At 38.9% G+C, this 12222-nt stretch overlaps 1 pseudogene; it reads left to right on the forward strand.

Moving 5' to 3' along the window:
• The first annotated feature begins 5170 nt into the window (after nt 1-5170).
• Nucleotides 5171-7265, forward strand: LOC144365521 (Golgi SNAP receptor complex member 2 pseudogene; annotated as a pseudogene).
• The last annotated feature ends 4957 nt before the right edge of the window (nt 7266-12222 follow it).

Below are 12222 nucleotides of genomic sequence, written 5' to 3' on the forward strand. Positions count from 1 at the left end.
ATTCTGCAACCTATTACAATCAGAAAAATCAGAAATTATACCCCATTTGATTCAAATGTATGAATTGTCAAGATCATTGTACTGTCATGTGTAACTAATAAAAAAAAATTAAAAAAAAAAAGTCAAGAGGTGAATCTGGGAAAGACTCTGAAAACTTCCCTGGAACCCCCAATATACTGGAGGGCAGGAAGAGTGCACCATCCCTGTTCTCTCTGAAAGGACTCACTCTCTCATTTGAGAGTGTCCCTTTACCCCCTTTTCCATCTCTTCTAAGAAACTCATGCCTATTTCTCTGAGTGACAGGTCTGAAGTCTTTCTGCCATGATTGCAAAAATCAGGGTAAAGGGGGACCTTCATGGGCTGGGGTTGTGGCTCAGTGGTAGAGTGCTCGCCTAGCACGCACGAGGCACTGGGTTCAATCCTCAGCACCACATAAATGTAAAATAAAGATATTGTGTCCACCCCAAACTAAAAAATAAATATTAAAAAGGGGGACCTTTATACTGCCTCAGTTTCCCAGGAAGCCCCTGTAACAATAGAGTACTTGCCTAGTATGTGTGAGGTCCTGGGATTTGATTTTTTTTTTTTTTTTTGGTGGAGGGAGAATACTTTGATATTTACTATCTAGCTCAGTTGTAAAAACAGAAACAGAAGAGAAATTGACATATTCCTTCAGAAGAAAAAAAAATCAATGATTAACCTATATTGCTGCCAAAATATCTCAACAGTTTCTCTTTGGGTACAAAAAAATTGGGTGCTTTCTTTGTTTCCTCTTGTAAAAATCCGGCTCTCCCCCAATCCAGTCTTAAACAGCACTTTCCTTGTGAATAACCAAATCACAAAAGATCCTGTGAATGAAGCTACCCAAGGACAACAGCATTACTTATGGCACATTTGCTACGGAAACTATGTTTGGCAAGTATCGAATGTCTAAATTTCTTTTCCTGGGCATCGCAGGGTTGACAGCATTTATTTATAACCAGAGAGATTCTAAATTTGGCCACTATCAGCACAGAAAAGGAGTGTCCATGCCACCGCTGCAAATTCATTTCCTTCTGTTAGCACAAATAGAAGCAGAACAGGTCACCAAGGCACTTGGTAAACAAATTAATTATAAAGCAGATTGGTTACTGGAATAGGAGAAATTTGTATGTAGGTATGTGAAACAGTCTTTAATTGGAACAATGGGACATTAACTCTGGACTTAAGGTAAGCCCTAACTCCCCAAACAGGGTTTTTAAAGTTTGTTTTTGAGAAGAACAAGGCCACAAATATATCACTCAGATATAACTTGAAAAAAAATGGTTTCAAAATGTTGAGATTTACTAACTGAGGTAGGGAAATGCCACACATTCTAAGTACTTTGTGCTTCTAATTTAGACTTCATAAGTCAGAAAGAACACCAGAATGAGCACAGCAATTGGAAAATAGACCAAGGGCTAAAGATTGTGTTTAGGGATTATGGCAGTAGAGTTCTCTTGTATGGCAATAATGTTTTCCTTCCTTCCTTCCTTCCTCCCTTCCTTCCTTCCTTCCTTCCTTCCTTTCTTTCTTTCTTTCTTTTAATTAAAAAAAGCTAGGCACCATTGGAGAAAGGCCTCCTGGGAGCCTGCTTGCCTTTGACCTCTACAACATTAACTCTTCCTTGGATTTCAATGGCTTGTACCCTGTTGCTCAATCCTACCAGATTCCAGACTGGCAGCCCCTACAGTGAGCCAATTCTAAATAAACTCACAAGGAAGACCAGCATGTATTTTGGAAGGACAGGTAAAATGTTGAGGAGGCAGGTGGAATGGACAAAATCCTGGGCCTCATGGACCCTTATCTGTGCTGCCCACCCATAAACAGAACAGGAGCTTCTTGGGGTGGAAGGAGAATACTTTTTTTTTTTTTTTAGAAGGGTTCATCCAGGGTACCCTGCCATGAGGACACTTATGTGCTCAATTTTTTCATTCTTCTCTGTTTATTCCTAATTCCATTGCTTTGGACATTAATGTCCCACTTTGGAGAATTATCAGTCGTAGCTCCTAAGCTGCAAAGGGAATTCCGGGTTTCTTACAAACTTTAGACGTTCTCTGGACTATTTCAATGCCAGTTACCCCTGGGCCACTAAAGGGGACTATGGAAAAGTGTTGAGAGTCCCAAGAGCTCAGCCCTTGCTGGGATTGGTATCTGAAAATGGCTCAATGACTGTAGAAGGTGGGGGAGGAGGCCTCATCAGGAAGAATATGTGCTGCTCAATCCACCCAGGGCTAGAGTCTGAACCAGGGTAGGTGAGTTGGCAGCGTGCCAGGTCTCTCAAGGTACCAAATGAACATGTGAGTCAATGTCATTTCCCTGTAGCAGCAGGAAGGATTATTTTTGCTGAGTTGAGATACAACCTAAGGCCTGGAGGATTACTTGGCCAATACTCGGCCTTTGAGCTGCACTCCCTGTGGTTTCCATTTCTTTAGGAATGTCACCCTGAGGATTGTGCCAATACCTGCTTAGTATTTTGTGATGATCCTTTCCATCCACTCTTGTCACCTATTTCCCCCTGTCTGTACTGGGGACTGAAGATAGAGGCATTCTCTCACTGAGCTACTGATGAGATGAAAGTCCTTTCTCCACTTCTGCTGGAGGGTGGGGCTGGCAAGCAGCAGGACTCTAGCTGAGAAAGCCCTTCTTAGTGTTAGCAGCTCATCACAGAAGAGGATGCTTGCTGGCCTCAGCTCCAGGGATCGCAGCCAGCAGAGCTGGATTCTTCTGGGCTGTTGTCAAGTAGGGTGTTGTAACTCTTAATAGCAGATCCTAGCAGGTCACCACCAATTTCCTTCTGGGTTTTCGTCTTGCAAATTTGAAGAAGGAAATCCAGTCAACAACGGGAAAGCAGGAGTGAAGAAGCAGCATTTAAGTGTGAAGAAAATAGGACAAGGTAAGAGAACTTGAAAGCAGCTTGCTACTTAAATATACTAACTTCATGGATTGGCCTTTATACATTAATTTTTTTTAAATTTTTAGTTGTAGATGAACACAGTGCCTTTATTTATTTATTTTTATGTGATGCTGAGGATCAAACCCAGTGCCTCACACATGCTAGGCAAATGCTCTACCACTGAGCCACAGCCCCAACCTTAACTACTTATGTATTAAAAGCCTTAATTGGGCCCCATTAACTATCCTATCTTATTTGCCATATCCTCCGTCCTTTTTATTTTTTGAGACAGGGACTCCATAAGTTGCTGATGCTTGCCTGGAACTTGGGATCCTCCTGACTCAGCCTCCAAGCTGCTGGGATTACAGGCGTGTGACACCATGCCCAGCTCTATTTTCCTCTTGATACGTTTATTTATTTATTTTTTGTAGTGTTGGGTATTTAACTCAGGGCCTCACACATGCTTGGCAAAGGCTCTGCAACCATGCCACACTCCCACCTTAAATGTTATTTTAAATAAATCATGTTTTAATAAAACACAAACAAAACAGAGTTGGGGCTGGGAGTGCAACTCAGTAGTAGAACATGTGACAAGCATGCTTAAGGCCCTGGGTTCCATCCCCAGGACCACAAAATATAAATAAGATAAAATAAACAACAGAGCCATCATTCTAATATATACTGAAGGACACTAAAGTATAAAATTATTTGCTCGTAAATATTGTACAGTTAATCTAAACTATATTTATTCATGAAGTTTTAAGCTAAAGTTTTTCATGGTTTGAGCAGCCACATTCTGTATTGCATATATTTTCAATAATTGGCATATATTTTCAATAACTATCAAAAATGTGTTTTTAAAGTACCCAGTTGTTTAAGAGCCATTTGATTGTGGTAGTTTCTGGCTCTACTCATCTAGAAATCGGTCTGCTCTTTGTGTGTGTGCATACAGTGATATTTTGGAGAGCATTGTTTTAAAAAAAAGGTTAAAATTTGAGTATAATTTGATGTAATTGATAATTAAAATTTGTTTAATAATTATAATTATAATTTTGATTATCCTTTTCATAGTTTTGCATTTTTCCCCATCTCTGTAAGTGCTGAGTTGACTGTCCATTTTTGTGCTTGGGATCTGTTGCCACCTAGCGTTATAATGTGCTTGGTATTTCAAAGCTAAGAACCTAGGAATGGAAATTTTTTTGTCTTCTGCCCATGCCTGCCCCAGTGTGATCTTGCCAATTCAGAAAACTGTCAGGTTCATACATGCAAGGCTTCTTCCTCTTTCCTTTCCATTGCCACAACCGATCTAGCATTCATGCTTATCCTGTGGAAAATAAATTCTGAGGGCTTGAGTTATTTTAACAGGTTCAACTTTCATTATATGCAGGCAAGTTATCCAAGCCCTCAGACTTTAATTTCCTCATTTTTAATTTATTTTGTGGTACCGGGAATTGAACCCAGAGCCTCACATATGATAAGCAAGCAATTTATTGCTAAGATATATCACCAGCCCTCACTAGCAAGTTTTAAATTTGATTTAAAATTCACTTGATTCATTTTTTTTCTCTTATAGATCATGCTTTTGATATTGTATCTAAGAACTCATTGCCTAACTATAGGTCATGAAGATTTTTTCACCTGTATTTTAAGCTTTCTAATTATGTTTTACATTTAGGTAAATGTAAATATTTACATTTTGAGTTAATTATTGTAGATAATTATGACAGGTGTTTCCTGTCATCATAATCACTTGCAAAGATTCGCCTGTTGATGTTGATTTGCAATAAGATTTTATGTTTTTGATCTTTGAAAATGATCTTCTTTTCACAGCCAGGAATGTGGCAAATGCCTGTAATCCTTCTGCTGAGGAGAAAGATCACAAGTTCAAGGCCAGCCTCAGCAATTTAGCAAGACTCTAAGCAACTTAGCGAGACCCTGTCTCAAAAAATAAAAAGGGTCTGGGGATGTAAATCAGTGGTTAAGTGCCCCTGGGTTAAATCTCAGTAGAAAAAAAAAAAAAAGAAAGAGAAAAGAAAGAAAAATCATAAAACTGATGATGACCAAAAACAAATTAACTACATTGATCACTGTGATTCAATAACAAGATTCCTTCCTTCCTTCCTTCCTTCCTTCCTTCCTTCCTTCCTTCCTTCCTTCCTTCCTTCCTTCCTTCCTTCCTTCCTTCCTTCCTTCCTTCCCTTCCTCCCTCCCTCCCTCCCTCCTAAGGGTTCTCTACCACTGAGCTGTATCCCCAGACCTATTTATTTCTGAGACAGGTTCTTAGACTGGCCTTGAACTTGTGATTCTCCTATCTCAGTCTCCCACATAGCTGGGATTACAGGGATGTGCCACTGTACCCAGCCAGGTTCATGTATTTTCTGCAAAATACCTGTTGTTGAACAATTCAATGAACAATAGACTTCAGGTTTTTTTTTTTTTTTGTGTGTGTGTGTGTGTTTGTGTGTGTTTGTGTGTGTGTGTGGTGTGCTGGGAATTGAATCCAGGCCTTGTACATGCGAGGCAAGCACTGTACCAACTGAGCTATATCTCCAGCCCAACAATAGACTCCAAACACTTTAGGTTTCACAAACTATTAATTTGTCCAAATAAACCTTAGAAGCCACTTCAGGTTGTACTGGCTCTCTTCTCAATGCCAAAGATATTCTTTTTGTTATAATTTCTCCACACAAACTACTGATGAGCTAATTATTCAATCATTTCTAAAGCAATGGACTGTTCATTTCCTGGCACTGAGAAGGTTCTCAGAATGTTGGATTCCCAGTGTTAAAACCAGAATGTATCTAGACAAACCGGGATGACTTGGTCACTCTGTCACTTTGAGTTTGGCATTGACTCAGATAGTCAACTGAGCAGTATTGATAACACCTGTTAACCCACGAGAAGCCAAGGGAAAACCTTCCAAATCATTTGCCTTAGCAGATAATGAAACCAAGCAAGCGTAGACGTCTAGGATGTCTGGAGGTTTTGTCCAGCAAGGAATCCCCCAATAAAAGGCAGAATGCCAGACTTGGAGCTGGCTAGTTAAAATATGATGTCCACTACCTGCAGACTGCTTTAGAAACTTCCAGCATCTGTGCTGGCTAGGGGGCAGCAGGAGAGACAGCTAGAGTAGCTTCTGTCTTGCAACTTCACTACTAATGACTGACACCAACATACCAATGGACAGTAGCTGCAGTTTAACTCCTTCCTCCACAACATTCACCAGGCATGGAGGACCTCATTAGATGTGGGCACAGTATTGTGGAGAGCCTGAGAGCCAGAGTTGACCTTGAAGGGGCTCAGAAAAAGATCCTTGCCATTGCCAACATGCTGCGCTTGTCTAACATGGTGATGGGGCACGTTGAGAAGACGGCTTTCCAGAAAGTACTTCTTGATAGGCAGGATGCTGCTCACCTATGTGGTCATTTCCTTGTGGTGCACTACCTGACATGAGCCAGTCACTCCCAGCCACTGGACAGCGTTTTCACCATGCAAGAATGTGCAAGTGTGTGTGCGCAGGCACGCATGAGAGAGAGAAGGGCCTGCAGCAGGACAGACACCAAGAGGAGCTTCTGCCTGCACCTTCACCTGGAGGCCGCCTTTTGAAATGTATGCTCGCCTTAACCGTGAAAACCACTTGGGAGTAATTGTGCTCAAACCTGCTGTTTTCCATGACATCTTGGAGGGGGAGCTAGTGCCACCAAGATGTATGGTGCTTAGAAATCGTGGTTCTCTCACCCTCACTCTTACTGGGGGAGGGAAGGGATGGTTTTGGTCGTTTTGTCCACATGACTTGTGCACATCTGGAAAGGCACTACAGTGTGCCTTGCGTGCACGACTGTCCACACTGCTCACACCTTGTCATCAGCCGTCTTTGTGTTTCCTAATGGATAGGCTGGAGCAAAAGCAGAAAGGAAAGAGGCCTTCTTTTCCTGCACTGGTTTAGTGTTTCAGTTCCCATGCTCCTGCCCCTAGCCATCACCCCCCATCACCACTCTGAAACAAATAACATGTAGACAACTAACTACTATGTTCTCATCCTTCCCTGAAGCAGCTACCTAGAGGAAGCAGTTGTTGTGGATAATGGGACAGAGGTTCTTAAACGCTCTTCCTTGGCCTGAGGCTGAGATGGTTGCCTCAGAAGCAGATGGAGAACTTTTTAAAAATTAGATTTTGCTGGGCGTGGTGGTGCATGCCTGTAATCCCCGTAATTCAGGAGGTTGAGTCTGGAGGATTATAAATTCAAGACCAGTTTCAGCAAATTAGTGAGGCTCTAAGGACTTAGCAAGACCCTGTATAAAAGTAAAAATACAAAAAAGGCGCTAGGGATGTGGTTCAGTGATTAAGCCATCCTGGGTTCAATTAGCTTCTTGGGCTTATCCCAGACCTTCTGAATTAGAACATTCTTTTTTTTGTCTCTAAGGTCATTTTTATGTACTTAGAAGGTTTTTCTTTTAATTAAAGATGATAGCATTTGAAAGTGTGTGCTGAACTAAGAATTCATGTGTGAAGGAGCTGGGTGTGTAGCTCAGTAGAGGAGCCCTTGTCTAGCATGTGCAAGACCCTGAGTTTGCTTCCCAGCACTAAAGAACATCTCTCTGAAGAGCAAGACCTGTCAAGTTCAAAATAAAATCTTATTAATAGCCTACCTTTAAAAAGAGTAAATAAACAGAAATAAAAGCACTGGGGAGGGCTGTGGCTATGGCTCAGTGGTAGAGGGCTTGCCTAGCACTTGTGAGGCCCTGGCTTCCATCCTCAGCACCACATATAAATAAAGGTATTGTGTGCAATTACAACTAAAGAAAAAAATATTTTTTTAAAAAAGCACTGGGGATATAGCTCAGTGGGAAAGCATACTTTACTGGTTCAATCCCCACTTCTGCAAAACAAAAAAACAAAAACACCTCAAATTCATAGCAGTGTGACACATGTGGCACCTGAAGTGACTGAGTTTAAACCGCACTCTGCCATGCGTAATGTACTCCTCAATAGCAGCGATAAGCAGAGAACCCCATATGATCTATGTCACAACGAAATTCTTTTTTCTTCTTTTCATATTTTTTATTGGTGCATTATAATTGTATACAATGGTGGGATTTGTTGTTACATATTCATACATGCACATGACAAATTGGCCAAATTATATTTGGCCAGTGTCATTCCCTAGTATTTCCTCTTTCCCTCTCCATAATCCCCTTCCTCTATTCAACTGATCTCTCTTTAATTTCCACGGGGTTCCCTCTCCCCATGTCTCTTTTTCTTTTTCCTCCTTAACTTCCACATGAGAGAAAACATACAACATTTGACCTTCTGAGTTTGGCTTATTTCACTTAATGGTCTCAAGTTCCATCCATTTTCCTACAAATGCCACAATTTCATTTTTATTTATGAATGAATAAAACTTAATTATGTATACATATCACATTTTCTTTATCCATTCATCCATTGATGGATGCCTAGACTAGTTCCATAGTTTGGCTGTTGTGAATTGTGCTGCTATAAACATGGATATGCATGTATCACTATAGTTTTAAGATGACTTTAATTCCTTAGGATAAATACCAAGGAGTGGTCTAGCAGAGTCATGTGGTGGATCCATTTTGAATTGAGTTTTGTGCAGGGTGAAAAATAAGGGTCTAGTTTCCTTCTTCTACACATGAATAACCAGTTTTCCCAGCACCACTTGTTAGAAAGTCTATCTTCTCTCCAAAATATGTTTTTGACAGCTTTGTCAAGATTGAGATGATGTTGGGTGTGTGGATTTTTCTCTCTGTCTTCTGTTTTGTGCCCTTGGTCTATGTGTCTGTTTTCATACCAATGTCATGCAGTTTTTGTTACCATCGCTTTGTAGTATAATTTGAAATCAGGTAATTGTGATGTCTCCAGCATTGTTTTTTTGGCTTAGAATTGCTTTGACTATTATGGGTCTTTTATTCTTCCAAATGAGTTTGAGGATTTTTTTTTCTAGTTCTGTGAAGAATGTCATTGATATTTTGATGGGGATTGCATTGAATCTGTATGTTGCTTTTGGTAGTATGGCCATATGAACAATATTAATTTTGCCTGTCCATGAACATGGGAAGGTCTTTCATCTTCTAAAGTCTTCTTCAATGTACCATAACTCTCATTGTAGAGGTCTTTCACCACCTTGGTTAAATTTATTCCTAGGTATTTTATTTTTGAGGCTATTGTGAATGGAATTGTTTTCCTGCTTTCTTTCTCAGTAGATTCATTACTGATACATAGGAAAGCTAATGATTTTTGTTTGTGGATTTTGTAACCTGCTACTTTGCTGCTTTGTTTATTATCTCTAGTAATCTTCTGGTGGAGCTTATGGGATCTTCTAAGTTATAGGATCATATCATTGGCAAACAGTAATAATTTCATGTTTTCCTTTCCTATTTTTTACCCCTTTTATTTCCTTCTCTTGTCTAATTGCTGTGGTTTGAATTTCTAGTACAATATTAAATAGGTGTGGTGAGAGTGAACAACCTTGTCTTGTTCCAGATTTTAAAGGAAATGCTTTCAGGTTTTTCCTCACTCACTGTGTTGTCTCTGGGATTTTTGTATATTGTCTTATGATGTTGAGATAGGTTCCTTCTATCACTAGTTTCTTCAGCGCTTTTTTTAAAAAAAATCATGAATGAGTATTGAATTTTGTTGAATGCTTTCTCTGCATATATTAAAAGAACTAAGTGATTTTTGTTTTCATTCTATTTATGTGATGAATTACATTTATTGATTTGCATATGTTAAGCCATTCTTGCATCCTGGGATAAATACAACTTGGTCATGATGTACCATCTTCTTAATATGTTGTTGCATACAATTTGCTAATATTTTTCTTTTGCATTAGTTCATCAGGGATATTGGTTTGTAGTTTTCTTTCTTTGTGTTCTTATCTGGTTTTGGTATGAGTTTAATACTGGCTTCATAGAATAAATTTGGAAGTGTTCAGTTTCTTTTTATTTCATGGAATAATTTGAGGAGCATTGACACTAGTTCTTCTTTAAAGATCTGGTAGAATGGTTGAGAATTCTTCTGGTCCTGGGGTTTTTTTTCCTCTCTCTCTTTTTTTTGGGGTAGTGGTGGTGGTTACTGGGGAATAAGCGCAAGGGCACTCAACCATTGAGTAACATCCCCAGCCCTGTTTTGTATTTTATTTAGAGACAGGGTCTCACTTAGTTGCTTAGTGCTTTGCTGACTTTGAACTCATGATCCTCATGCCTCAGCCTCCTGAGCCACTGGGATTACAGGTGTGCACCATTGTGCCTGGCCTGGGCTTCTTCTGTTGGAAGTTTTTGTTTTGTTTTGTGTGTGTGTGTGTTTGTGGTGCCAAGGATTGAACCCAGGCCTTATGCATGCAAGGCAAGCACACTACCAACTGAGCTATATATATCCCCAGCCCTGGAAGTATTTTTATTAGTTGTTTTATCTCACTGCTAATTATTGGTGTGTTTAGTTTTTTTTCTGTACTCTTGACTCAATTTTGGCAGATTGCATGTGTCTAGAAATGTATTCATTTCTTCTGGTTTTCCAATTTGTTGGAGTGTAAGTTTTCAAAATATTTCCTAATTATCCTCTGGATTTTGTAATGTCTGGTGATTTCTCATTTTTCATCTCTAATTTTATTAATTTGGGTCTTTTTTTTCTTTTGCTTAGGCTGGCTAAAGGTTTATTAGTCTTGTTTATGTTTTCCAAGAACCAACTTTTTCTCATTGATCCTTTGCATTGTTTTTTAATTCTCAATTTCATTGATTTTGGCTCTGATCTTATTTATTTCCTTCCTTCTACTGGTTTGGGAATTAGTTTGTTTTTCTTTTTCAAGGGTCTTTAGATACACCATTAAGTTTTTATTTGGGATCTTTCCGATTTTCTTACATAGGTATAGATGGTTGTAAACTTTTTTCTTAAAACTGTCTTCAGTCTAAGAGGTTCTGGTATGTTATATTATTATTCTCGTTTGATTCTCAGATTTTTTTCAATTTCTCCCATGATTTGTTAACCCATTCATCAATTGAAAGTGTATTGTTCAATCTTCATAGGTTTATATAGCTTTTGTAGGGTTTTTCAGTGTTGATTTATAATTTCATCCCATTATTATCTGATAAGAGGCAAGGATTTATTTATTTATCTATCTTATATTTGCCAAGATTTGCTTTGTGGACTAACAAAATCTATTTGGCAGAAGGTTCCATGAACCACTGGGAAGAAAGTGTATTCAATTGTTGTTGGATGAAATATTCTATAGAATATTCTGTTAAGTCCATTTTTCAGGTCCAACAAGTCTTTATTGAGTTTATGTCTAGATGACCTGCCTATTGATGAGAGAGTTGTGTTAAAATCACCCAATATTATTGTATTGAGATCTGTTTGAGGCTTTGAGTAGTCTCTTATGTAATTAGTTATACCAATGTTAACTGCACAAATACTATTGTTATATTTTCTTGTTGGATTGTTCCCTTTACCAATATGAAGTGACCATTTTTGTCTCTTCTGATTAATTTTGGCTTGAAATCTGTTTTGGTAGATGTGAGAATAGCAACTCCTGCTTGTTTCAGGCTCCATTCTCATACCAATTTTCATCCTTTTACTTTCAGCCTGTATCTGTCTTTGCCTGTAAGTCTCTTGCAAACACACATTGTTGGGTCTTGTTTTTTAATCCATCTTTCCAGTTTTTACTCTATTAGAAAGATTTTCAACTAAATATTTTGATTTGTGTCTTTCAATTCCAAGATTTCTGTTTGAGTCTTTTCAATATCTGTAGCTCCTTATTGAATTTTAATGTTATTTTTTAGTTGTAGTTGAACACTATACCTTTATTTATTTTATGTGGTGCTGAGGATTGAACCCAGGGCCTCGCAGGTGTTGGGCGAGTGCTCTACCGCTGAGCCACAACCCCAGCCTCTCCTCATTGAATTTTTCATTCATATCTTCACCATGTCCTTGAGTCATTCAGTTGTTTTTCAGTGTCCTCTTGGAATTCATTGATCATTTTTGTAATCATTCTTTTGAATTTCTTTTCTGATATTTTATCCACTTCCGTGTCTTTAGAGCCAGTTGCTGGTGAACTATAAACTTAAGGAGCATTGTATCACCTTATTTCTTCATATTTCTTGTATTCCTATTTTTATACATTTGTTTTTGTGATGGATTTCTCTTTCTCTCTTATGTGTGGGCCTTTTCAGTCTGTGACCTTTTCTTGCCAATGTGTCTTAGAGTGATGAGATCCCCTTGTAGGTGTGGAATCTGCAGCCTTTGTGTTATTTTTGCTGTAGAAGTTGATGTCCATGAGAGACCTTGAAGAC

This window comes from Ictidomys tridecemlineatus, chromosome 7 (genome assembly GCF_052094955.1).
Source record: "Ictidomys tridecemlineatus isolate mIctTri1 chromosome 7, mIctTri1.hap1, whole genome shotgun sequence".
Taxonomy (NCBI): domain Eukaryota; kingdom Metazoa; phylum Chordata; class Mammalia; order Rodentia; family Sciuridae; genus Ictidomys; species Ictidomys tridecemlineatus.